This window comes from Alligator mississippiensis, chromosome 10 (assembly GCF_030867095.1).
Source record: "Alligator mississippiensis isolate rAllMis1 chromosome 10, rAllMis1, whole genome shotgun sequence".
Lineage (NCBI taxonomy): Eukaryota > Metazoa > Chordata > Crocodylia > Alligatoridae > Alligator > Alligator mississippiensis.
This window is the reverse complement of record NC_081833.1, coordinates 67,955,472-67,956,019: the sequence shown is the minus strand read 5'-3', so window position 1 is coordinate 67,956,019 and position 548 is coordinate 67,955,472. Positions and strand designations below refer to the sequence as shown.

The window sequence follows — 548 nt, the reverse complement described above, 5'->3', positions numbered from 1 at the left end:
ATTATAAGAAGTGAGTGTCCTGGGGCCGGTCTCAAAAGTAGGCCTGCCCACTTGCTTCCAGGCAAACCACCCACCCATCTCTCCTGCCACACCTTAATGTTAATGATTAATAGATCTTAACAAGGTGGAAGGCTGCCCATTTACCTGCCTTGATGACAAGGGCCTATGTACATAACTCTGACCTTCCCTTATTGTGTCCCATGCCTCACAGATGTTTCTTGGCCAAACACCCAGCCTTATCTAGTAATAGCAAGCTGGTAGTGTGGCCGAGCGGTCTAAGGCGCTGGATTTAGGCTCCAGTCTCTCTGGGGACGTGGGTTCGAATCCCATCACTGCCATCTCTTTAGTTTCCCAACTTATAGCAGCCATGAAGATGACATCTGTCTCCCCACTTGAGAGGCTACAGGACCTGAACCTGTTCAGCCTTCACAAGGGAAGGTTGAGGGGGGAACAGAAGGGGTTGGGGCAGACCTTGTTTCCCCTAGCACCCCCCGGGATAACAAGGAATAACAGCCACAAGTTATTGGAGAGTAGGTTTAGATTAGACA

At 50.0% G+C, this 548-nt stretch overlaps 1 non-coding gene across 1 annotated transcript; it reads left to right on the top strand.

The window, feature by feature from the left end:
• The first annotated feature begins 256 nt into the window (after positions 1-256).
• Positions 257-338, top strand: TRNAL-UAG (transfer RNA leucine (anticodon UAG)). Its single transcript has one exon. It is a non-coding gene; the product is annotated as a tRNA-Leu (tRNA).
• The last annotated feature ends 210 nt before the right edge of the window (positions 339-548 follow it).